Source organism: Salmo salar, chromosome 13 (assembly GCF_965601325.2).
Source record: "Salmo salar chromosome 13, fSalSal1, whole genome shotgun sequence".
In the NCBI taxonomy this organism is placed as follows: Eukaryota; Metazoa; Chordata; class Actinopteri; order Salmoniformes; family Salmonidae; genus Salmo; species Salmo salar.
In genome coordinates, this window is record NC_138303.1 from 10,218,186 (window position 1) to 10,244,438 (window position 26,253).

Below are 26,253 nucleotides of genomic sequence, written 5' to 3' on the forward strand. Positions count from 1 at the left end.
CGCTCAGTCAGACTGCTCTATCAAATCATAGACTTAATTATACTATAATAACACACAGAAATGCTAGCCTTAGGTCATTAATATGGTCGAATCCGGAAACTATCATCTCGAAAACAAAACGTTTATTCTTTCAGAGAAATACGAAACCATTCCATATTTTATCTAACGGGTGGCATCCATAAATCTAAATATTCCTGTTACATTGCACAACCTTCAATGTTATGTCATAATTACGTAAAATTCTGGCAAATTAGTTCGCAACGAGCCAGGCGGCCCAAACTGTTGCATATACCCTGACTCTGCGTATACTGTTGCATATACCCTGGTTAATATTGCCTGCTAACCTGGATTTATTTTAGCTAAATATGCAGGTTTAAAAATATATACTTCTGTGTATTGATTTTAAGAAAGGCATTGATGTTTATGGTTAGGTAGTCGTGCAACGATTGTGCTTTTTTTGTAAAATCATCCCGTTTGCCGAAGTTGGCTGTCTTTGTTAGGAAGAAATAGTCTTCACACAGTTTGCAACGAGCCAGGCGGCCGAAACTGCTGCATATACCCTGACTTTGTTGCAAGAGAAGTGACACAATTTTCCTAGTTAAAAGAAATTCATGTTAGCAGGCAATATTAACTAAATATGCAGGTTTAAAAATATATACTTGTGTATTGATTTTAAGAAAGGCATTGATGTTTATGGTTAGGTACACGTTGGAGCAACAACAGTCCTTTTTCGCGAATGCACACCGCATCGATTATATGCAACGCAGGACTGGCTAGATAAACTAGTAATATCATCAACCATGTGTAGTTAACTAGTGATTATGATTGATTGATTGTTTTTTATAAGTTAAGTTTAATGCTAGCTAGCAACTTACCTTGGCTTCTTACTGCATTCACGTAACAGGCAGGCTCCTCGTGGAGTGCAATGTAAGGTAGGTGGTTAGAGCGTTGGACTAGTTAACCGTAAGGTTGCAAGATTGAATCCCCGAGCTGACAAGGTAAAAATCTGTCGTTCTGCCCCTCAACAAGGCAGTTAACCCACTGTTCCTAGGCCGTCATTGAAAATAAGAATGTGTTCTTAACTGACTTGCCTAGTTAAATAAAGGTGTAAAAAAAAAAAGGAAAAATAAATAAATAAAATTTTAAAAAAAAAATCGGCCAAATCGGTGTCCAAAAATACCGATGTGCCGATTGTTAATACCGATTGTTAAGAAAACGTTAAATCGGCTCTAATTAATCGGCCCTAATTAATTGGCCATTACGATTAATCGGTCGACCTCTAATTCAGATAGTCCAAAACCTGAAAACACCGTTCCATCCACACATCTCGGTTGAGGAGATTGTTGTAAGAATTTACAAGATAGACGAACTGAACACGCAAACTGACAAAACTGAAGAGAAAAAAAGACAAGCAGCTCAATGGCGGCAGTAAGACCATTTCGTATTTTTTTTAAAGTCCACCCTCTTCCTGTCCCCTCAATTCTTACAAGGACATTTCCAAACAGATCTCCAAGGCTTTTCAGGAGCAGTGCTGTCCTATTACTAAATACTGCTATTGAACTGTAACCGTCTGGACCTTAAATCTGTGAAAGTCTAGAGGCCTATATTTTGTGTAAACTCTCGAAGCAAATACACTGCAGGTTTCCAGCATTACGATCGTCCAAATGACATCACGAGGGCTATTATCATTAGGTTTACACCCCAAATCTGTGGAAACCAAAAAAAAACACAACAGAGTGAATCTATGGCTTTTCCAAAATGGCATCCTATTCCCAACAAAGTGCACTATTCACAGGGCCCTGGTCAAAAGTAGATAGTGCTGAGCGAGAAACCGAAATGTAGTGTTTTTTTCCTGGTTATTAAACAACTATATTGAACAAAACGCAACAATTTCTAAAGATTTTACTGAGTTACAGTTCATAGAATGAAATCAGTAAAATGAAAAATTATTAGGCCCCAATTTATGGATTTCACATGACTGGGCAGTGGCGCCAGGCCAACCCACTGGGGAGCCAAGCCTACCCAATCAGAATGAGTTTTTCCCCACAAAAGGGCTTTATTGCAGACAGAAATATGCCTCAGATTTCTGGGATCTTTTATTTGAGCTCATGAAACATGGGACCAATACTTTACATGTTGAGTTTATATTTTTGTTCAAATACTTTATCCATTTAGTTACATTTAGTTTTTTTTTGTGAGCTCAAGAGGGGCTGAAGGGAGTTGTATTATTCACTAGGCACATACTCAACCTAGTCCATCACAGAAACGTGGTAATTAACTACAATGACCATAATCCATTACGCCTGTTCTTCCTGTCTGGATAACCTACACACAGACACATGAGAGAGGAATGTAGGCTACACAACACAACTAGCAGAGATAGAGACAGTTTGCGAAGTAGCTTTACACAATTGATAGTTGTAGTAGACGGTAATAAGCAGTCATGAAAGTATGCCTCGTAGTTTGAAGAACTAGTCAAAATATTTAGGTCAGACAGCTCTGCAGGATACTTAGGATGCTACTAACTAGCCGACCTAGCTACTAGCCAGCCGAGCTAGCTACTAGCCAGCCGAGCTAGCTACTAGCCAGCCGAGCTAGCTACTAGCCAGCCACTAGCCAGCCGAGCCAGCCACTAGCCAGCCGAGCCAGCCACTAGCCAGCCGAGCCAGCCACTAGCCAGCCGAGCCAGCCACTAGCCAGCCGAGCCAGCCACTAGCCAGCTACTAGCCGAGCTAAATAGGATGACTAAAAACAGTACAGTATGGGGAGAACAGAGATAACGCTAGATGATTGTCAGGCTGGCTACTACTGTCTGAGCAGAGATGAGATAATAACTTTAAAGGAATTAAAAATAAATTAAAAACAAAGTAATATACACAACTATTTGATCATTATGTCATAGTAATTTCCTCTTTCTATTGATTGACTACCAATGTCAGGGTTCATACACCTGATGACAGATGGAATTTCATGACTTTTAACCAAAATTTACATGACCAACAATTAGCGGATTCTCTATGTACGTATAAAAAGTATGTGGAATGTGGTATCAACACAGTGGCTACTCTCTGATCCCATGTGACCATCTCCTGTCCTTGAGCAAGGCACTTAATCCCCCCAAAAGTACCTGATAGGCTACTGTATAAAACACGTGGTCAGCCCTCAAGACTTTTGATCAAGCCCTGCTCAAACACATCAGAGCCAGTTCATCAATGTCTGGTAGAGCAGCATCAAGTCCTGCTCAAACACAGAGCCAGTTCATCAAGGTCTGGTAGAGCAGCATCAAGTCCTGCTCAAACACATCAGAGCCAGTTCATCAAGGTCTGGTAGAGCAGCATCAAGTCCTGCTCAAACACAGAGCCAGTTCATCAAGGTCTGGTAGAGCAGCATCAAGCCCTGCTCAAACACAGAGCCAGTTCATCAATGTCTGGTAGAGCAGCATCAAGCCCTGCTCAAACACAGAGCCAGTTCATCAATGTCTGGTAGAGCAGCATCAAGCCCTGCTCAAACACAGAGCCAGTTCATCAAGGTCTGGTAGAGCAGCATCAAGTCCTGCTCAAACACAGCCAGTTCATCAATGTCTGGTAGAGCAGCATCAAGCCCTGCTCAAACACAGAGCCAGTTCATCAATGTCTGGTAGAGCAGCATCAAGTCCTGCTCAAACACAGAGCCAGTTCATCAAGGTCTGGTAGAGCAGCATCAAGTCCTGCTCAAACACAGAGCCAGTTCATCAAGGTCTGGTAGAGCAGCATCAAGTCCTGCTCAAACACAGAGCCAGTTCATCAAGGTCTGGTAGAGCAGCATCAAGTCCTGCTCAAACACAGAGCCAGTTCATCAAGGTCTGGTAGAGCAGCATCAAGCCCTGCTCAAACACAGCCAGTTCATCAATGTCTGGTAGAGCAGCATCAAGCCCTGCTCAAACACAGAGCCAGTTCATCAAGGTCTGGTAGAGCAGCATCAAGTCCTGCTCAAACACAGCCAGTTCATCAATGTCTGGTAGACCAGCATCAAGCCCTGCTCAAACACAGAGCCAGTTCATCAATGTCTGGTAGAGCAGCATCAAGTCCTGCTCAAACACATCAGAGCCAGTTCATCAAGGTCTGGTAGAGCAGCATCAAGTCCTGCTCAAACACAGAGCCAGTTCATCAATGTCTGGTAGAGCAGCATCAAGCCCTGCTCAAACACAGAGCCAGTTCATCAAGGTCTGGTAGAGCAGCATCAAGTCCTGCTCAAACACAGAGCCAGTTCATCAAGGTCTGGTAGAGCAGCATCAAGCCCTGCTCAAACACATCAGAGCCAGTTCATCAAGGTCTGGTAGAGCAGCATCAAGTCCTGCTCAAACACAGAGCCAGTTCATCAAGGTCTGGTAGAGCAGCATCAAGCCCTGCTCAAACACAGCCAGTTCATCAAGGTCTGGTAGAGCAGCATCAAGTCATGCTCAAACACAGAGCCAGTTCATCAAGGTCTGGTAGAGCAGCATCAAGTCCTGCTCAAACACAGAGCCAGTTCATCAAGGTCTGGTAGAGCAGCATCAAGTCCTGCTCAAACACAGAGCCAGTTCATCAATGTCTGGTAGAGCAGCATCAAGCCCTGCTCAAACACAGAGCCAGTTCATCAAGGTCTGGTAGAGCAGCATCAAGTCCTGCTCAAACACAGAGCCAGTTCATCAAGGTCTGGTAGAGCAGCATCAAGTCCTGCTCAAACACAGAGCCAGTTCATCAATGTCTGGTAGAGCAGCATCAAGTCCTGCTCAAACACAGAGCCAGTTCATCAAGGTCTGGTAGAGCAGCATCAAGCCCTGCTCAAACACAGAGCCAGTTCATCAAGGTCTGGTAGAGCAGCATCAAGTCCTGCTCAAACACAGAGCCAGTTCATCAAGGTCTGGTAGAGCAGCATCAAGTCCTGCTCAAACACATCAGAGCCAGTTCATCAATGTCTGGTAGAGCAGCATCAAGTCCTGCTCAAACACAGAGCCAGTTCATCAATGTCTGGTAGAGCAGCATCAAGCCCTGCTCAAACACAGAGCCAGTTCATCAAGGTCTGGTAGAGCAGCATCAAGCCCTGCTCAAACACAGAGCCAGTTCATCAATGTCTGGTAGAGCAGCATCAAGTCCTGCTCAAACACAGAGCCAGTTCATCAAGGTCCGGTTGAGCAGCTAATTTATAAAAAGTGCTTTGCTAGAGGGGAATACAAGCCTGCACACCCATCATCTCTCCTGGAGGATGGTCGACCACCCATCATCTCTCCTGGAGGATGGTCGACCACCCATCATCTCTCCTGGAGGATGGTCGACCACCCATCATCTCTCCTGGAGGATGGTCGACCACCCATCATCTCTCCTGGAGGATGGTCGACCACCTTTGATGTAAAACATTTCAACATTACAAACAAATACGTTTCATGCCTTTTGAAATAATTTGCTCATTCAATATATCAAAGATCAAATGGCTATGATAGGCTACAAATCTTTTCATTCTGATGAAGCAAGCCAACAAATTGTCTTCAGGAAATGTAGCTTTTCTAGTGTAGTCATATTTATCTTAGAAGTGTTTACTTTGCAACTCAATAGATGCTAGTCAGCCTGCAATGTCCCATACATTGGATGCCCAACTGGAAGTATCTACAAAACAAATGTTAATGGCAGATAATCCGAAGAAAAAAAAATTGATTCACAAATTATTATTTTAAGTCACATTAATTGATTCACCGCGATTGAACCGAATCCCAACTAATACAATGGTGAAGTGAATCCTTCAATCATAAATCAACAATGTCAATAATCGCGAGTGTCGGTGGAAAGTTTTTTTTGGGACATGAAATTACGAAAATATTTAACTAGAGGGTACAACATGTGTTTGAAATGGCTACCTAGTTATTATTCTGATCTCTATCATATTTTATAGGCTAAAAGGTCATGTTCCCTGAATTTATTTGTATTATTATTATTATTATTCTGTTCAAATTCCAGCGCACGTTTACTGTGAACACTGAGGCTGTACCCGCTTTAAGTTATAGTTTCAGACAGTGGTCAAGTAGGCTACTGTGGCTATTTGATCATAATGTAGGCCTACCAGAGAAGCCTACCATCAAAAACAATGGAGAAAATGCAGCCCATAACATTTTAACATGGAAATAGCTGTTCTATCATTCAGCAAGAACCTACTTTACAAAATAAAATGCATTATTATTCCCATACCATTATTACAGAGAACCAGACAAATTATGCTACCCTCTGCCTATTGGCTACTTAGCTTATTCAAGCCTGTATCAAAATATAACACCGCCCCTTTTAAGACAAAATAATTACCTGACTGGCTTTTCAAAGATGCCTAGAAATGCACACATTTTGTGCTCTTGTAAGAAGAAATCACTCCCCTATTGCTGACTACAATTGATCTATAACCGGGCTAAAAACTAGCAAAGGATATGAACAAAGTGTGCACACGTAGCTACATGCAGCTCTTGCTGTGATTCAAAACAAGCGCATCTACTCACGACCGCTCATGCTGTTAACACAGTCCAGTTCAAAGTAAATGGCACAGATCCATATATGGCAATGGTCTCCCCCTCCTCGAGCAACGGCCCGCTGTCTCCCCCTCCTCGAGCAACGGCCCACTGTCTCCCAAAAGTGCAGGTTATGCCAAACTGACGCACTAAAATTTCATTTCTATCCTGGCTGATATACTTGATTTTTATTTGATTGATAAAATATTTAAAAACTGTGCCTAAATAAATTACATTAACAGATATTAAATGAAATGTCCAAAACTTTTCGGATTTTATCATTTTCCTACATTTTTCCAGGCCTGGAAAACACAATTTTAAAGTTCCATGATTTTTCCATGATTTTCATGACTGTACAAATCCTGCAACGAAATGGAATGTTTTCAATGTTTTAGGAAACTGAGTGTTTTTTTACCTTTATTTTAAACAGGGATGACAGAGACCTGGGTCTCTTTTACAAATGCAACATACACACCACATAAAAATACACATTATACCCAACACACACACGCTAAAACACAAAAACACAGTCATGGAAAACACAAATAAAAATACAGAAATCACCCAGAAAAACAGCATTAAAAGTAGTACACTTTGTAGGTATTAGGGTGCCATTTAGGATGAAGACTATGAATCACAGACCAGATGTAAGCTAACCCAAACCCACTGATAGACCAGACAAGGAGGCAATTCTTATTGAGATGACCTAATGAGTGAGTTGGAAAAACAACCAAAACGGAAAGAACGAATGAGAGTGGAGGCCACCGGGGGTCACATCAATTACAGCTTCTCTAATTCCTTAACTGTTACATCACACTGTTCAAAACCGACTGGCTGACTGACTGACTGACTGACTGGCTGACAGAGAGAGAGACTGACTGACTGACTGACAGAGAGAGAGACTGACTGACAGAGAGAGACTGACTGGCTGACTGGCTGGCTGACAGAGAGAGAGACTGACTGACAGAGAGAGAGAGACTGACTGGCTGGCAGACTGACAGAGATCATTCTACTGGTGAGGAGAAACCACTGAACAACCATCAGAGACACTGACTGACTGACTGACTGACTGACTGACTGACTGACTGACAGAGAGAGAGACTGACTGACAGAGAGAGACTGACTGGCTGGCTGACAGAGAGAGAGACTGACTGACAGAGAGAGACTGACTGACTGACTGACTGACTGAGAGAGACTGACTGGCTGACTGGCTGGCTGACAGAGAGAGAGACTGACTGGCTGACTGGCTGGCTGACAGAGAGAGAGACTGACTGGCTGACTGACTGACAGAGAGAGAGACTGACTGGCTGGCTGGCAGACTGACTGACTGACTGACAGAGAGACTGACTGGCTGACTGACAGAGAGAGAGACTGACTGGCTGACTGGCTGGCTGGCAGACTGACAGAGAGAGAGACTGACTGGCTGACTGGCTGGCTGGCAGACTGACAGAGAGAGACTGACTGACTGACTGACTGACAGAGAAAGAGACTGACTGACTGACTGGCTGACTGACTGACAGAGAGAGAGACTGACTGGCTGACTGACTGACAGAGAGAGAGACTGACTGGCTGACTGACTGACAGAGAGAGACTGACTGGCTGACTGACTGACTGACAGAGAGAGACTGACTGGCTGACTGACTGACTGAGAGAGAGACTGACTGGCTGACTGACTGACTGACTGACAGACAGAGAGACTGACTGACTGACAGAGACACTGACTGACTGACTGACAGAGAGAGACTGACTGGCTGACTGACTGACTGGCTGACTGACTGACTGACTGACTGACTGACTGACAGACAGAGAGAGACACTGACTGACTGACTGACTGACTGACAGAGAGACTGACTGACTGACAGAGAGACTGACTGACTGACTGAGAGACTGACTGACTGACTGACTGACAGAGAGAGAGAGAGATCATTATATTGGTGAGGAGAAACCACTGAACAACCAACAGAGACAAGACAAAGGAATGGGTGGTCGAGAGTCAGTTAGGAATCAGTTTGTAGCTTTAAAAAAGGGCCTTGATAAAAATAAAATGATATATATATATAAACAAAATAGAGGGGACAACAAATATGGTGTAATCCTAAAGTGTGCCATGACGGGGATAGATTAAATAACGTTTCCTCAACATCCAGTCAACCTTTCAGCTGCCCGTCTCCCAGCAGTTACTGAACCAATGCATTACAACGTTACCCTTTAACATTACCCACTTTATGAAGAACCCCTCTGTGCGTGCGTGCGTGCGTGTAAAATAGCATACTTGTATAGTGCACATTGTCTCTGGCCAGACTACTAGTTACATAGTGTTGTTATGACGACAAGATTTGTTACTTCTGTGAAAGTGCTTACTATGCTGTAGGTCTGCTATATGAACTTACTCAGCATAGTGTAAACTAATATTATACATCAAGTTTCATTACCACACACATTATCAATTCTAATTATCACAACGCTTAAAACACACACACACACACACACACACACACACACACACACACACACACACACACACACACACACACACACACACGGGATAGCCCAGAGCTGACTATGACAACTCTAAAACGTGTCTTAAAAACCCTGTCTTGAGAAGAAAACCCATTTTGAACCCTCCATGTGGTCCCCAGGGGTCAGGCCTCATCCGGTTCGGGAAACTAACAGTCAATTGAATCAGAGAGGAAGAGGTCATGTGTCCTAATGGAGTAGCTAGCTAGTACACAAGGGAAGTGTAGTGCTGCAGTACGGGTGGAGGGCGCTAACGACTGTGCGGCTATTCCTCTCAGTCATACATGCAGGTACCTTTGAACTCAAGGTGGGAGCTAAGTAACAGTGAACAACATAGCCACATTTTACACTTGATAGATGCCACCAAAAAAAGTTACAAATATAATATTTTGTAATATGTACGAAGTGACCCTGATTCTATAGTTACAGGGGACCAAATACGACACAGGAAGTGTACAGGGTCATCTTGATTTCCTATATCCATTATCTCTAGACTCTAGCACTGGTGCTATGCATTAGTTAGCCAAGTCGTCTGTGTCCCAAATGGCACCCTATTCCCTATATAGTGCACTACTTTTGAGGGCCCTGGTCAACAGTAGTGCCCTATAAAAAAGAATAGGATGCCTTTAGGGCTGCTCTCAGTACTCTCCTCCTCCTCTTCCCTCTCTGGTGGATTAATCACATCAGAATCATTAAGCTGCTAGAGGTCAGTGCTCAGTTAACAGGCTAACAGGCTAACAGGCTAACAGGCTAACAGACAGACAGACTGCAGTCATATAGTCTCACAGGAAACACTGTGACCATCTACTCAATTAACCTATTAACATTACAGAGTTCATATTAGACAACACATATTCAAAAAACATTATTTTTTTTAAACGACAGACAGTGATTTCTAGACAAGATGAAATACTACTTCCCCTCTTTGATTTGACTAATAATAGCCTAACTAATCTAAAAGCAATCTTCCTACTATGAGGCCTAGTCAGTCAGTTTGTCAATATCCTGTGGATGTGACCACTGACTGCACTCCAGTCACACTCAGTCATTTTTATAAAATCAACAATCACTTCCTCTTCCTAGTAGGCCTGGCCTATACATAACCAATCAGATAAGATGACTGAAGTCTACCGATCTACTACAGGACAAGACACATACTGCTGTTGTCTGTTGTCTGATATAGCTACCTACTATGACCAATATCAGGGGGTTCACTAGGATCTAAACTAGAAAGCAAACCCTCCATTTGTCCAATTAAAACTCTGTTTGGATTAATGATTACACAACAGATAACAGTAAAAAGACTAATACTGTAGTCTAGGACTGACAGGCCCCACCCCCCACTGAATACTGTAGTCTAGGACTGACAGGCCCCACCCCCCACTGAATACTGTAGTCTAGGACTGACAGGCCCCACCCCCCACTGAATACTGTAGTCTAGGACTGACAGGCCCCACCCCCCACTGAATACTGTATTCTAGGACTGACAGGCCCCACCCCCCACTGAATACTGTAGTCTAGGACTGACAGGCCCCACCCCCCACTGAATACTGTAGTCTAGGACTGACAGGCCCCACCCCCCACTGAATACTGTAGTCTAGGACTGACAGGCCCCACCCCCCACTGAATACTGTAGTCTAGGACTGACAGGCCCCACCCCCCACTGAATACTGTAGTCTAGGACTGACAGGCCCCACCCCCCACTGAATACTGTATTCTAGGACTGACAGGCCCCACCCCCCACTGAATACTGTAGTCTAGGACTGACAGGCCCCACCCCCCACTGAATACTGTATTCTAGGACTGACAGGCCCCACCCCCCACTGAATACTGTAGTCTAGGACTGACAGGCCCCACCCCCCACCGAATACTGTAGTCTAGGACTGACAGGCCCCACCCCCCACTGAATACTGTAGTCTAGGACTGACAGGCCCCACCCCCCACCGAATACTGTAGTCTAGGACTGACAGGCCCCACCCCCCACCGAATACTGTAGTCTAGGACTGACAGGCCCCACCCCCCACTGAATACTAGGACTGACAGGCCCCACCCCCCACCGAATACTGTAGTCTAGGACTGACAGGCCCCACCCCCCACTGAATACTGTATTCTAGGACTGACAGGCCCCATCCCCCACTGAATACTGTATTCTAGGACTGACAGGCCCCACCCCCCACTGAATACTGTATTCTAGGACTGACAGGCCCCACCCCCCACCGAATACTGTATTCTAGGACTGACAGGCCCCACCCCCCACTGAATACTGTAGTCTAGGACTGACAGGCCCCACCCCCCACTGAATACTGTAGTCTAGGACTGACAGGCCCCACCCCCCACTGAATACTGTAGTCTAGGACTGACAGGCCCCACCCCCCACTGAATACTGTATTCTAGGACTGACAGGCCCCACCCCCCACTGAATACTGTATTCTAGGACTGACAGGCCCCACCCCCCACTGAATACTGTAGTCTAGGACTGACAGGCCCCACCCCCCACTGAATACTGTATTCTAGGACTGACAGGCCCCACCCCCCACTGAATACTGTATTCTAGGACTGACAGGCCCCACCCCCCACTGAATACTGTATTCTAGGACTGACAGGCCCCATCCCCCACTGAATACTGTATTCTAGGACTGACAGGCCCCACCCCCCACTGAATACTGTATTCTAGGACTGACAGGCCCCACCAACAGACCCCTACAGCTTTTTTAAATTCTCTCTACAGCGAGGAGAGCTGCATGTGCTGGGGCCACACAGGTCACAGCCTCCGAAGGGAGGGAGGGCTGCTGTGTAGGGAGAGGGAGGGAGGGCTGCTGTGTAGGGAGAGGGAGGGAGGGAGGGCTGCTGTGTAGGGAGAGGGAGGGCTGCTGTGTAGGGAGAGGGAGGGAGGGCTGCTGTGTAGGGAGAGGGAGGGAGGGCTGCTGTGTAGGGAGAGGGAGGGAGGGCTGCTGTGTAGGGGGTCTGTTTCATGTGCTAGTTCATTTTCACCAGTTAAACCATAAAACACACCTTTTCTATCCTTGTATTTATTGTCTGTATTTGTATGCTTGATGATATGTGTTAATGTACACAGAACTGAACACCACATTTCCCCCATGGGGTTAATAAAGTAATTCATTATCTTATCCATCTTAGTATATAACTGATGAAGCAGATATACAATTAACCTACAACCTCTCTCCCATAATGACCTTCTGTAAACAATAACTAGGTCATATTCAATTTCTCATAAACAGTTAGGGGATTCCCCCCCCAAAGCATGGTAGGCCCTTTGTGTTGATGATTACAGTAATCGTTTTCATTTGATCTTCACACATCACAGAAACAAAGTGTGTGCATACAAATTAGATTGTCAAACTCCAATAGTGATGATTAGTAGTTGGGTTGGAAAACTATACAACTTCAAAAGTAGCCTACACATATACATATTGAAATGTTAGCTAGTAAACCTATTAAAAACAATAGTACAGTTTAAACCCCGTTAAAAGGCCAGGTTTGTGATTACTATGTCTGTTCCTCTCTCCAGTGTGCTCAGTGGAACAAGTTTCACAACAATGCTGCCAACTTTCAGCTCGTTACAACAGACAAAAACATTTGACTCTAGGTCACACGGGCTACCCCCCCCCCTCCACTTCCAACTACTGTAACTATAATATCATAACAGCCACACTTGTAGTAAAAAATAATAATAATTAAAAAAATTAAAAAAATGTAACGACAAAATGTAACTGGTGTTTTAATGTAATTAACTCGTCCCAACATTCCATCTGTTTACCCCCCCCTCTCCCCTTTTTAACCCCCCCCTCTCCCCTTTTTATAGTCAGATACTCACCCGCCAGTCTGCTGACTCTAGACTTCCAAAGCAACCGCCGCAAACAACTTCAAAAAAGCAGATCCTCGCCAAGGACAACCATGCAGAATGAACTCCGTGTGCTGAGCCAAGTCCAAGAAACCAGAGGGTTGAAACAAATCCGGTACATACACTTTTATCCTTTTAGCTGCTACACAGGAAAACCGCCACTCTTTGCCTCAACAAAAGACGGCCTGCACTCACTTTGATCATGTAATCACGTACAAATCGTCGAGGCAGCCTTTTTTTTCTTCTCAGAAAACACACCCACGGTTTGCCTTCGTTTCCCCTTTTTTTTCCGCCGTGGTGTAGTTCCTTTATCTTGCGCGTTGAAAAGTATCTCGGTTAGATTGAGAGGTCTAGTTCGGGAAGGTAGGAAATCATTAAGTTCGCCTTTCGTTCACAGCCTCTGCTTCCTTTTTTTTCTTCTTCTTCTTCCACACACACGCTCTCCCCCTCCTCCTCCTCGCTCCCCCTTTCATATGCACACATTCCACGTTCCCTCTCTCTCTCTCTCTCTCTCTCTCTCTCTCTCTGTAGGCTGTACCCCCCTTCAGCTGTTCAACAGACACATCCACATGGCCGAGCTAGTCTTTCTTTAACCAGACACTAGTTTAGGAGAATACACCCCCCCCCCCCAACAATAAAACACCGAGCAAAACAAAAACATGGTGTGGATTCTGCTGCTCGCCGGTGGGGTAGGAGAGGACAAAGGAGAGGCGAGGAACGCCAATGGGGACGGTGTGTAATTGATAGTCGGGTGATTATAATTTATTACTGTGTTATTAAAAAAATTATAAATAAAAAAAACTGCATCGGTAAGCAAGATGTACAGCATGTAACGTATCCCTACCGGGCAAGATCAAGCGTTCATTTTACATGGCAGCTGTGTGTGTGTGTAAGGTACAATACTCCAATGATGATGAGCCTCTTGCTGCCCCACACAGCACTGCACACACACACCAATACACCTCCAAATTACGCCCCAACTAAAGGGAAAAGAAGACTGGACTGGATGAATACAATAAACTATTATTATCATATTATATATGGTTTGGAAATTCATCTGCCAACTCACTCACAGCCTAGTGTTTACTCCTGAGATTTATAGTAATGAGCATTGTGGGGACATTAAGTAAGGGGATTACAATATTGGTGTTTGATTCATGATCAGTGTTAAAACCATGCAGTGGACAGAGAGAGAGAGAGAGAGATGTAAAATACATGGAAGGTAATGTAGAGGAGGATGTGCCCCTGTGTGTGTGGAAGCTGCTCTCTCGTGCTGATTCTCTTTCTAATTTGCATTTGTCCATAATGAGTTAATGAGTCTCTCCAGCCCATTCAGAGTGGCAGAGATCTTACAATTTAAGTGAGAATTTACACCAGTGGGGAAAACGTAGAAAGAACATTAACCTTTTATGCAGGTTTGTGTGACCTGAAACAGCAGTGACAAGAGTAGAGATAAACGATGCCGTGAGCCCCCCTGGCTGATGTGGATTGGCTGTTCCACCAGGATTGTATTCATTTGGGTACACCGTAGCAAAAACGTTTTTAATGTTTCCCAGTGGAAAATGAAAACAATCATTTGTTATTGGTCAAGTCCAGGTAGTCCCTGCTGTTTCAGTTTTGTTTAATTCCGTTTGGTGCCTAATGAACAAGGCCCTGGCTCTCTCTCTGTCTCCCTCTCTCCCTCCCCTCTCGCTCTCCCTCCCCCCCTCTCTCTCCCTGCGATGAGATCCCATTATCAGCCGGCTGAAAAAAATCCGCCTCCAGGATTTCACAGCTCCTCTGTTTATTGCATGGCTCTGTCAAGTTGGCCACCATTAAAAAGCTAGGTAATGAAGAGAGACAAGCGATGCAGTTACAAGCACAGCACTCTACACTCCCGAGCATTATCTGGGAAGCTGACTACATCCATTTGATTCTGTTCGCCATTCCAACAGCCCATCACAATGCCTTCTCCCTGAGCAGTGAGCAGCTAACTGTTATATACTACATCTGATGCAGTGCCTTGTCCCCCGTGTGAAGAAACCGGGTTACTTTGTATACTGTTGTTTTGAATTCAGTTTGATGTGCATCGAAACATGATTGTGCTTTACCAAATAAAAAAAATGGTCCATTATATGACGTGTTACATTTCCATGTGGAATTAAGGGGGGATAATATATCTCATAGAAGCTAGTGCAAATACACGCAGTAGAGAAATACAAGACTCATATACCAACTGCCATTTCCAATAATAAAGAAATTCCCCATGAAGTGTAGCCACATCAAGCTAGAGTGTCCAGAGTCACACATAGTAACCAACAGACATGTGCGTGGGTGGGTGTGCACATGTGGCAGTGACAAAGACCAGTCCTTTTATTTCCTGTCTGTGTCAGCCATCAAAGTAACTAAGACCAGTCCTTTTATTTCCTGTGTGTGTCAGCCATCCAGGTGACAAAGACCAGTCCTTTTATTTCCTGTCTGTGTCAGCCATCAAAGTAACTAAGACCAGTCCTTTTATTTCCTGTGTGTCAGCCATCAAAGTAACTAAGACCAGTCCTTTTATTTCCTGTGTGTGTCAGCCATCCAGGTGACAAAGACCAGTCCTTTTATTTCCTGTCTGTGTCAGCCATCCAGGTGACAAAGACCAGTCCTTTTATTTCCTGTCTGTGTCAGCCATCCAGGTGACAAAGACCAGTCCTTTTATTTCCTGTCTGTGTCAGCCATCCAGGTGACAAAGACCAGTCCTTTTATTTCCTGTCTGTGTCAGCCATCCAGGTGGCAAAGACCAGTCATTTTATTTCCTGTCTGTGTCAGCCATCCAGGTGACAAAGACCAGTCCTTTTATTTCCTGTCTGTGTCAGCCATCCAGGTGACAAAGACCAGTCCTTTTATTTCCTGTCTGTGTCAGCCATCCAGGTGACAAAGACCAGTCCTTTTATTTCCTGTCTGTGTCAGCCATCCAGGTGGCAAAGACCAGTCCTTTTATTTCCTGTCTGTGTCAGCCATCCAGGTTAACAGATTCTGTATCTGTACCTTTATAATTGTCAATAATTAATGTCTTAAACAAAAAGCTGCTAATGCACCAAGATATTTACCTGATTCAGCCTCACTGGAGAGAAACAAGCTGTTGAGAGCCGACACCGCTCCTCGCCCGGTGTGTGTGTGTGTGTGTGAGAGAGAGCGAGAGAGATCGAGAGGACAAGAGCGCAAAATAAAGTGCTGCTCGACAACACAAATAAGTCAGCTATAGCTGAAACAACAGAAAAGGTGACATGGATGAGCGAGCCAAGCTTCTGAGAGGGTCTTGTCTGCATCCCAAACGGTACCCTATTCCCTATCTAGTACGCTACTTTTGACCAGAGCCTTATGAGCCCTGGTTAAAAGTAGTGCACTATAATTAGGGAATAGGGTGCCATTTGGGATGTAGCCAGAGACTTGGCAGCGAGGCCTCAGAGGCCTAGCCTCCTAAGCACTCAGTTCTAGTAACTTCATTTAATCCATTCACCAGGGATGACCAGACAAAGAGAGAGAGAGAGAGAGAGAAAACAGCCTTGTAAAACAGGAGAGAAAGAAGGAGACATCAGAGGCTTTGATTTCCTCCAACACATGACTCAATCTTAACAATATAACGTGCTGACTGGCAAGTAGCTACAAAGTTACATTTTTGCACTATTTCCTAAATAGTGCACTATGTTGACCAGAGCCCTATGGTGCCCTATATATAGAAGAGGGAGCCATTTGGGACTCAACCGGTCAGTCAGATGTAGAACTATACATTACGTTGGTCTTGGATTGCCATTTTCCAGGCACAGTCAGACAATATTTTATGGGAAGTTAGTCAAGGTTCCTCTGAATGATATTAATTCAGGATCTCTGAGAGTGAAAGGGGGAGAGAGCTTTTCAAGAAAACAGAACAGCTTGATGACTCTCCCCCCTCCGTGTCTCTCTCTCTCGCCCCTCCGTGTCTCTCTCCCCCCTCCGTATCTCTCTCCCCCTCCGTGTCTCTCTCCCCCTCCGTGTCTCTCTCTCTCGCCCCTCCGTGTCTCTCTCGCCCCTCCGTGTCTCTCTCCCCCCTCCGTATCTCTCTCCCCCTCCGTGTCTCTCTCCCCCTCCGTGCTCTCTCTCCCCCTCCGTGTCTCTCTCCCCCTCCGTGTCTCTCTCCCCCTCCGTGTCTCTCTCCCCCTCCGTGTCTCTCTCCCCCTCCGTGTCTCTCTCGCCCCCTCCGTGTCTCTCTCGCCCCCTCCGTGTCTCTCTCGCCCCCTCCGTATCTCTCTCGCCCCCTCCGTATCTCTCTCTCTCTCTCCATCTCTCTCTTGCTTGATGACTCTCCCCCCTCCGTGTCTCTCTCTCTCGCCCCTCCGTGTCTCTCTCCCCCCTCCGTGTCTCTCTCGCCCCCTCCGTGTCTCTCTCGCCCCCTCCGTGTCTCTCTCGCCCCCTCTGTATCTCTCTCGCCCCCTCCGTATCTCTCTCGCCCCCTCCGTATCTCTCTATCTCTCTCTCCATCTCTCTCTCCCCCCTCCGTGTCTCTCTCCCCCCTCCGTATCTCTCTCGCCCCCTCCGTATCTCTCGCCCCCCTCCGTATCTCTCTCGCCCCCTCCGTATCTCTCTCGCCCCCCTCCGTATCTCTCTCGCCCCTCCGTATCTCTCTCGCCCCCTCCGTATCTCTCTCGCCCCCTCCGTATCTCTCTCTCCCCCTCCGTCTCTCTCTCGCCCCCTCCGTGTCTCTCTCGCCCCCTCCGTGTCTCTCTCGCCCCTCTCTCTCTCTCTCTCTCTCTCACCCCCTCCGTATCTCTCTCGCCCCCTCCGTATCTCTCTCGCCCCTCCGTCTCTCTCTCGCCCCCTCCGTCTCTCTCTCTCCCCCCTCCGTATCTCTCTCGCCCCCTCCGTGTCTCTCTCCCCCCTCCGTGTCTCTCTCCCCCCTCTGTGTCTCTCTCCCCCCTCCGTGTCTCTCTCCCCCCTCCGTGTCTCTCTCGCCCCCTCCGTATGTCTCTCGCCCCCTCCGTATCTCTCTCGCCCCCTCCGTATCTCTCTCGCCCCCTCCGTATCTCTCGCCCCCCTCCGTATCTCTCTCGCCCCCTCCGTATCTCTCTCGCCCCCTCCGTATCTCTCTCGCCCCCTCCGTATCTCTCTCGCCCCCTCCGTATCTCTCTCGCCCCCTCCGTATCTCTCTCTCCCCCTCCGTATCTCTCTCGCCCCCTCCGTCTCTCTCTCGCCCCCTCCGTGTCTCTCTCGCCCCCTCCGTGTCTCTCTCGCCCCCTCCGTGTCTCTCTCGCCCCCTCCGTGTCTCTCTCGCCCCTCTCTCTCTCTCTCTCTCTCTCTCACCCCCTCCGTATCTCTCTCGCCCCCTCCGTATCTCTCTCGCCCCCTCCGTCTCTCTCTCGCCCCTCCGTCTCTCTCTCGCCCCCTCCGTCTCTCTCTCGCCCCCCTCCGTCTCTCTCTCACCCCCCTCCGTGTCTCTCTCCCCCCTCCGTGTCTCTCTCCCCCCTCCGTGTCTCTCTCCCCCTCCGTGTCTCTCTCCCCCTCCGTGTCTCTCTCGCCCCCTCCGTATCTCTCTCGCCCCCTCCGTATCTCTCTCGCCCCCTCCGTGTCTCTCTCCCCCCTCCGTGTCTCTCTCGCCCCTCCGTGTCTCTCTCGCCCCCTCCGTATCTCTCTCGCCCCCTCCGTATCTCTCTCGCCCCCTCCGTATCTCTCTCCCCCCTCCGTATCTCTCTCCCCCCTCCGTGTCGCTCTCCCCCCTCCGTGTCTCTCTCGCCCCCTCCGTGTCTCTCTCGCCCCCTCCGTATCTCTCTCTCTCTCCATCTCTCTCTCCCCCTCCGTGTCTCTCTCCCCCCTCCGTATCTCTCTCGCCCCCTCCGTATCTCTCGCCCCCCTCCGTATCTCTCTCGCCCCCCTCCGTATCTCTCTCGCCCCCTCCGTATCTCTCTCGCCCCCTCCGTATCTCTCTCGCCCCCTCCGTATCTCTCTCGCCCCCTCCGTATCTCTCTCGCCCCCTCCGTATCTCTCTCGCCCCCTCCGTATCTCTCTCGCCCCCTCCGTATCTCTCTCGGCCCCTCCGTATCTCTCTCGCCCCCTCCGTCTCTCTCTCGCCCCCTCCGTCTCTCTCTCGCCCCCTCCGCTCTCTCTCTCCCCCCTCCGTGTCTCTCTCGCCCCCTCCGTGTCTCTCTCCCCCCTCCGTGTCTCTCTCCCCCCTCCGTGTCTCTCTCGCCCCTCCGTGTCTCTCTCGCCCCTCCGTATCTCTCTCCCCCCTCCGTATCTCTCTCGCCCCCTCCGTATCTCTCTCTCTCCCCTCCGTGTCTCTCTCGCCCCCTCCGTATCTCTCTCGCCCCCTCCGTATCTCTCTCGCCCCCTCCGTATCTCTCTCGCCCCCTCCGTATCTCTCTCTCCCCCTCCGTATCTCTCTCACCCCCTCCGTATCTCTCGCCCCCCTCCGTATCTCTCTCGCCCCCTCCGTATCTCTCTCGCCCCCTCCGTATCTCTCTCGGCCCCTCCGTATCTCTCTCGCCCCCTCCGTCTCTCTCTCGCCCCTCCGTATCTCTCTCGCCCCCTCCGTATCTCTCTCGCCCCCTCCGTATCTCTCTCGCCCCCTCCGTATCTCTCTCGCCCCTCCGTATCTCTCTCCCCCCTCCGTATCTCTCTCTCTCTCTCTCCATCTCTCTCTCCCCCCTCCGTGTCTCTCTCGCCCCCTCCGTATCTCTCTCGCCCCTCCGTATCTCTCTCGCCCCCTCCGTATCTCTCTCGCCCCCTCCGTATCTCTCTCTCCCCCTCCGTATCTCTCTCACCCCCTCCGTATCTCTCGCCCCCCTCCGTATCTCTCTCGCCCCCTCCGTATCTCTCTCGCCCCCTCCGTATCTCTCTCGGCCCCTCCGTATCTCTCTCTCCCCCTCCGTATCTCTCTCTCCCCCTCCGTATCTCTCTCGCCCCCTCCGTCTCTCTCTCGCCCCCTCCGTGTCTCTCTCGCCCCTCTCTCTCTCTCTCTCTCTCTCTCACCCCCTCCGTATCTCTCTCGCCCCCTCCGTATCTCTCTCGCCCCTCCGTCTCTCTCTCTGCCCCTCCGTCTCTCTCTCGCCCCCTCCGTCTCTCTCTCGCCCCCTCCGTCTCTCTCTCACCCCCCTCCGTCTCTCTCTCGCCCCCTCCGTCACTCTCTCCCCCCTCCGTGTCTCTCTCCCCCCTCCGTGTCTCTCTCCCCCCTCCGTGTCTCTCTCGCCCCTCCGTATCTCTCTCGCCCCCTCCGTATCTCTCTCGCCCCCTCCGTTCTCTCTCGCCCCCTCCGTTCTCTCTCGCCCCCTCCGTGTCTCTCTCGCCCCCTCCGTGTCTCTCTCGCCCCCTCCGTGTCTCTCTCGCCCCTCCGTGTCTCTCTCCCCCCTCCGTGTCTCTCTCGCCCCCTCCGTGTCTCTCTCGCCCCCTCCGTATCTCTCTCGCCCCCTCCGTATCTCTCTCTCTCTCTCTCCGTCTCTCTCTCCCCCCTCCGTGTCTCTCTCGCCCCCTCCGTATCTCTCTCGCCCCCTCCGTATCTCTCTCGCCCCCTCCGTATCTCTCTCGCCCCCCTCCGTATCTCTCTCGCCCCCTCCGTATCTCTCTCGCCCCCTCCGTATCTCTCTCGGCCCCTCCGTATCTCTCTCGGCCCCTCCGTATCTCTCTCCCCCTCCGTATCTCTCTCACCCCCTCCGTCTCTCTCTCGCCCCTCCGTGTCTCTCTCGCCCCCTCCGTGTCTCTCTCTCTCTCTCTCGCCCCTCCGTATCTCTCTCCCCCCTCCGTATCTCTCTCCCCCCTCCGTGTCTCTCTCGCCCCCTCCGTGTCTCTCTCGCCCCCTCCGTGTCTCTCTCGCCCCCTCCGTGTCTCTCTCCCCCCTCCGTGTCTCTCTCCCCCCTCCGTATCTCTCTCCCCCCTCCGTATCTCTCTCTCCCTCCATCTCTCTCTCTCTCTCCCCCTCCGTCTCTCTCTCTCTCCCCCTCCGTCTCTCTCTCTCCCTCCGTCTCTCTCTCTCCCTCCGTCTCTCTCTCTCTCCCCCTCCCCCTCCGTCTCTCTCTCCCTCCCCCTCCGTCTCTCTCTCCCCCCTCCGTCTCTCTCTCTCCCTCCGTCTCTCTCTCTCCCTCCGTCTCTCTCTCTCCCTCCGTCTCTCTCTCTCTCCCCCTCCGTCTCTCTCTCTCTCCCCCTCCGTCTCTCTCTCTCTCCCCCTCCGTCTCTCTCTCCCTCCCTCCCCCTCCGTCTCTCTCTCCCTCCCCCTCCGTCTCTCTCTCTCCCTCCCCCTCCGTCTCTCTCGCTCTCCCCCTCCGTCTCTCTCGCTCTCCCCCTCCGTCTCTCGCTCTCCCCCTCCGTCGCCCCTCCCATCTCTCTCGCCGTCTCCGTCTCTCTCTCTCTCCTCTCCCCCTCAGATCTCTCTCTCTCTCTCCCTCCGTCTCCCTCTCCCCCTCCGTCTCTCTCTCTCCCTCCCCCTCCGTCTCTCTCTCTCTCTCCCCCTCCGTCTCTCTCGCTCTCCCCCTCCGTCTCTCGCTCTCCCCCTCCGTCGCCCCTCCCATCTCTCTCGCCGTCTCCGTCTCTCTCTCTCTCCTCTCCCCCTCAGATCTCTCTCTCTCTCTCCCTCCGTCTCCCTCTCCCCCTCCGTCTCTCTCTCTCTCTCCCTCCGTCTCTCTCCCTCTCTCCCTCCGTCTCTCTCCCTCTCTCCCCCTCCGTGTCTCTCTCGCCCCCTCCGTGTCTCTCTCGCCCCTCCGTGTCTCTCTCGCCCCTCCGTGTCTCTCTCGCCCCCTCCGTGTCTCTCTCTCTCTCGCCCCTCCGTATCTCTCTCCCCCCTCCGTATCTCTCTCCCCCCTCCGTATCTCTCTCGCCCCCTCCGTGTCTCTCTCCCCCCTCCGTGTCTCTCTCCCCCCTCCGTGTCTCTCTCCCCCCTCCGTGTCTCTCTCCCCCCTCTGTATCTCTCTCCCCCTCCGTGTCTCTCTCTCCCTCCATCTCTCTCTCTCTCGCCGCATCCGTCTCTCTCTCTCCCCCTCCGTCTCTCTCTCTCCCCCTCCGTCTCTCTCTCTCCCCCTCCGTCTCTCTCTCTCCCGCCGTGTCTCTCTCTCTCTCCCTCTCTCTCCCTCCCCCTCCGTCTCTCTCTCTCTCCCCCTCCGTCTCTCTCTCTCCCCCCTCCGTCTCTCTCTCCCCCCTCCGTCTCTCTCTCTCGCCCCCTCCGTCTCCCTCTCTCGCCCCCTCCGTGTCTCTCTCTCTCTCTCGCCCCCTCCGTGTCTCTCTCTCTCTCTCGCCCCCTCCGTGTCTCTCTCTCTCTCGCCCCCTCCGTTTCTCTCTCTCTCCCCCTCCGTCTCTCTCTCTCTCCCCCTCCGTCTCTCTCTCCCCCTCCCCCCCGCCTCTCTCCCCCTCAGTCTCTCTCTCTCTCCTCTCCCCCTCCGTCTCTCTCTCTCCCTCCGTCTCTCTCTCGCCCCCTCCGTCTCTCTCTCGCCCCCTCCGTCTCTCTCTCTCTCCCCCTCCGTCTCTCTCTCCCCCCCTCCGTCTCTCTCTCTCCCTCCGTCTCTCTCTCTCCCTCCGTCTCTCTCTCTCCCTCCGTCTCTCTCTCTCTCCCCCTCCGTCTCTCTCTCTCTCCCCCTCCGTCTCTCTCTCTCTCCCCCTCCGTCTCTCTCTCTCTCCCCCTCCGTCTCTCTCTCCCTCCGTCTCTCTCTCGCCCCCTCCGTCTCTCTCTCTCTCCCCCTCCGTCTCTCTCTCCCTCCCCCTCCGTCTCTCTCTCCCTCCCCCTCCGTCTCTCTCTCTCCCTCCCCCTCCGTCTCTCTCTCTCTCCCCCTCCGTCTCTCGCTCTCCCCCTCCGTCTCTCGCTCTCTCCCTCCGTCTCTCGCTCTCTCCCTCCGTCTCTCTCTCCCCCTCCGTCTCTCTCTCTCCCTCCGTCTCTCTCTCTCCCTCCGTCTCTCTCTCTCCCCCTCCGTCTCCCTCTCTCCCCCTCCGTCTCCCTCTCCCCCTCCGTCTCCCTCTCCCCCTCCGTCTCTCTCTCTCTCTCTCTCTCCCTCCGTCTCCCTCTCTCTCTCCCCCTTGTCTTCTTTTAGCCAGGGGTCATATTCCCTCTAGGAACAAAGCGCTTGAGTGACTGGTGCTAGAATTTACTGTTCACACACACACACACGCCACACACAGAACGGACACGGAAACACACACTGCCGTCTCTGCTGATAGGACCCCTGTGTTGGCAGGCAGGAAAAGCTTCACTTCATAATTTAAGTCCTGCCCTTTTAGCCTTCATGGTGTCTTAGAGAGGGTGTGTGTGTGTGTGTGTGTGTGTGTGTGTGTGTGTGTGTGTGTGTGTTACCATACTAATTAAAATACAGACTGTCCCAAAAGGCAGCTGAAATGAAAGACAGAGGCAGCAATACAGATATTCCAGAAATAAAGCCATTCAAGAGAAATGTAGGTTTGCAGAAAGGATCTCATTTTCAATTCAAAATGGTGGTCGACCGTCAACATGAACTGAACAGGAGTTACCAGAACAATAACTCAACAGCATAATAAAACGTTACAATAGCTTGATAGCAAACGACTCCCTGAAGGACAGAAGGTGACAAAAGCGCAGCTGAAAATCAAACTATGCTATGCTTTAAGACAATCCCCACTAGAAAACGACTGAAAACGTGCCCCCCATTCACACACATTCACAACCACTAATTACTGTTGTTCTCAAAACCAAGCCTTTATTGTGGGATCATTATTGAAAGTTGTCAAAATGTGACTGGGAAGGGAAGCTATTAACAAGGGATGTTATTACACTTCAGCCAAATCAGTGGAAATGGCCTAAGCTTGACAAGCTGACATAGGTCAAGTCCAAAATGGTACACTATTCCCTATATAGTGCACTACTTATGATCACAGCTATGGTCAAACGTAGTGCACTTTATAGGGTGCCATTTGGTACGCAAAGGGAGCTATCTTTGTTTACTTTTCCATTCACAGTCACTTTTGGCACTCTCACTCACAGTACAACTCTGAACCAAAATGCATATTCATGGTGTTTATTCATGTCTCAGCCAATCACAGTATAAACTCTAAACCAAAATGCATATTCATGGTGTTAATTCATGTCTCAGCCAATCACAGTATAAACTCTAAACCAAAATGCATATTCATGGTGTTTATTCATGTCTCAGCCAATCACAGTATAAACTCTAAACCAAAATGCATATTCATGGTGTTAATTCATGTTTCAGCCAATCACAGTATAAACTCTAAACCAAAATGCATATTCATGGTGTTTATTCATGTCTCAGCCAATCACAGTATAAACTCTAAACCTAAATGCATATTCATGGGGTTTATTCATGTCTCAGCCAAGCCACACTAACACAGGACAGGAGATCTTGCTCCCAACAAAGAAAAGTAAAGACTATTTCCAGTTGGTTAGAAGAGAACAATATACCAGGTAAACATACTGATCAAGTGGATGTAGGGAAATATGTTCCAGCACGTGTTTTAGATCCACTGCAATGAAAGAACAATAGTGTTTGTTCAGACTTTGTAGGTTAATGAAATACACACACATTTTCTCGGTCTGTCTCTCTAATGCAGGGTTTCCCAAACTCGGTCCCGGGGCCCCCCTGTTGGGTGCATGTTTTGGTTCAAATAAACTCCGCTGATTCAAATAAATCATCATGCTTTGATTATTTTAAATCAGCTGTGTAGTGCTAGAGCAAAAACCAAAAGGTGCACCTTGGGGGGGGACCAAATTTGGGAAACCCTACTCTGAGGTCCTACTCCAGTAAGCCGCTGTCTCTCTCTAAGGTCCTACTCCTGTAAGCCGCTGTCTCTGTCTGTCTGTCTGAGGTCCTACTCTGTAGGCCCCTGTCTCTGTCTGAGGTCTTACTCCATTAAGTGTCTGTCTGTTTCTGTAAGGACTACTCCTGTAAGCCCCTGTCTCTGCCTAAGGTCCTACTCCAGTAAGCCGCTGTCTCTGTCTAAGGTCCTACTCCAGTAAGCCGCTGTCTCTCTCTAAGGTCCTACTCCTGTAAGCCGCTGTCTCTGTCTGTCTGTCTGAGGTCCTACTCTGTAGGCCCCTGTCTCTGTCTGAGGTCTTACTCCATTAAGTGTCTGTCTGTTTCTGTAAGGACTACTCCTGTAAGCCCCTGTCTCTGCCTAAGGTCCTACTCCAGTAAGCCGCTGTCTCTGTCTAAGGTCCTACTCCAGTAAGCCGCTGTCTCTCTCTAAGGTCCTACTCCTGTAAGCCCCCGTCTCTGTCTGAGGTCCTACTCCAGTAAGTGTCTGTCTGTTTCTATAAGGACCTACTCCTGTAAGCCCCTGTCTGTCTCTGCCTAAGGTCCTACTCCAGTAAGCCGCTGTCTCTGCCTAAGGTCCTACTCCAGTAAAATACTCTGTGTGTGTGTGTGTGTGTGTGTGTGTGTGTGTGTGTGTGTGTGTGTGTGTGTGTGTGTGTGTGTGGTGTGTGTGCGTGTCTCTCTTTCCAGGCTAAAACAGGTCCAACATTCAACCCAGCAGCACAGAAGGAGGAATGGGACTGTTGGTCGCTTTAAAGAGATTCTCCGTTACTTTGCTATTCTTTTTAGTCAGTAGTTCTGAAAGTAGAGCTTACAAGCCAAAAGTGGTCCCTGAAAATTGCATACTACGTCACATATGTACAGATCTCTCTCTCTCGCTCTCCCTCTCTCAACAGTCACTTTAAAACCAGGGATTTTGTGGCTAATCGAAGTAAGCCAGCAACTCTGCTCATAGATTATGCACATATGAAATACACATGGACACATCCAGTCTAAAGCGGGAGATTTTTCAAATACTTACTAGTCGCCAAATTTCTGGAGCATGTCTTGGGGTGAGACTGGGGCTGCAACCCACATTTTTGTATTTGTATTTATTATGGATCCCCATTCTTCATTCTGGGGATGCAGCCCCAGTCTCACCTGTGGAGAGACTTAAAGACATGCTCCAGAAATTAAGGCAGTTTATACAATTTTACCTTATAATACATTCACAACAATCCAGGGTTGCTCCAATCAGTTGTCACCTCAACTTGCTCAATTTCCACATTATAGATTTAGTTAAAGTTTAGGGTTTAGTGAATGATTTGTCCCAAATACAATGCTTTAGGTTTTAGAAATATTTAGGACAAATTTATTCCTTGCCACCCACTCTGAAACTAACTGAAACTCTTTGTTGAGTGTTGCAGTCATTTCAGTTGCTGTTGTAGCTGACATGTATAGTGTTGAGTCATCCACATACATAGACACACTGGCTTTACTCAAAGCCAGTAGCATGTCATTAGTAAAGATTGAAAAAATATAATGGGCCTAGACAGCTGCCCTGGGGAATTCCTGATTCTACCTGGATTATATTGGAGAGGCTTCCATTAAAGAACACCCTCTGTGTTCTGTTAGACAGGTAACTCTTTATCCACAAAGCCATAACACATACATTT

The 26,253-nt window shown here is 49.1% G+C and overlaps 1 protein-coding gene across 6 annotated transcripts in view; it reads right to left on the reverse strand.

The window, feature by feature from the left end:
- Nucleotides 1-26,253, reverse strand: part of LOC106566301 (arginine-glutamic acid dipeptide repeats protein) — a 372,697-nt gene that overhangs the window by 276,143 nt on the left and 70,301 nt on the right. For 5 of the 6 annotated variants that reach the window (XM_082959800.1, XM_082959799.1, XM_045692861.2 and 2 more), the window contains exon 1: nt 12,858-13,485. The exons of the other annotated variant lie outside the window; for it this stretch is intronic. The gene's annotated coding sequence lies outside the window, so the exon portion shown is untranslated. Of the gene's footprint in view, nt 1-12,857; nt 13,486-26,253 lie in introns of those variants that run through there. 6 annotated transcript variants of the gene reach the window in all.